Genomic DNA, 737 nt, shown 5'->3' on the forward strand with positions numbered 1-737 from the left:
ATATTTCAGTTAAATTGTAGGCAACAGAATAAGCAAAGCATTAATGTCTTTAGAAATATGCTATCAAAATATTACACATTGTAATTAATATCACAATACAGACCTGAATGTACTTTTTCTTTATAATTAAGTATGCAATTAAAAAATATGTTGGCTGTTTATTTAATATTCAGGCATACTGCATTTTACAAGCAAGCATCTCTTTGTCAAAGGCATTGACTTGTTTTTAGTTATTTTTAATTTTTTGGTCATCCTTGTGCAGGGTCCACGCTAATCCCTGCATCATTGCAGTTTTAGTATATGTGCCACTGAAGTGCACATTTGATTTATTTTTACAACAAAATTTGAGCACCTCCAATGACTAAGATAAAGTACTAGATAGTTTAGGATTTAAATTATTTCTAATGTAGAGCTAGAGGCAGGTGCTTGCTCTGTGAGATGTAAGCCCCATGAGCATGGCTCTGTCTCTCTGTGCACTCCTGAATCTCCAGGACCCACAACAAAATCAGTGACATAGAATACAAGAAGTATTTGTGTAAAAAGGACTTATACATTCTTATTGTTTTAAAAATTACCTGAATAATAAATTTATATAGTCCTTTCTGGCTGTTACCCATCATTTCAGAGCCTATACTTTATTAATTCATTTTCTTAATTTATTTTTGCTAGACTTAATATTGAAAATATTTTACTCCTATAAACTCTTTATGTGCTCTTGATAAAAAAAATACTTTGAA

At 30.7% G+C, this 737-nt stretch overlaps 1 non-coding gene across 1 annotated transcript; it reads right to left on the reverse strand.

Annotated features, from left to right (window-relative positions):
* Nucleotides 1-217: 217 nt before the first annotated feature.
* LOC132237775 (U6 spliceosomal RNA) lies at nt 218-319 on the reverse strand. The gene has a single exon (XR_009453610.1). It is a non-coding gene; the product is annotated as a U6 spliceosomal RNA (small nuclear RNA).
* Between the last annotated feature and the right edge of the window lie 418 nt (nt 320-737).

Source organism: Myotis daubentonii, chromosome 6 (assembly GCF_963259705.1).
Source record: "Myotis daubentonii chromosome 6, mMyoDau2.1, whole genome shotgun sequence".
NCBI classification, from domain to species: Eukaryota; Metazoa; Chordata; class Mammalia; order Chiroptera; family Vespertilionidae; genus Myotis; species Myotis daubentonii.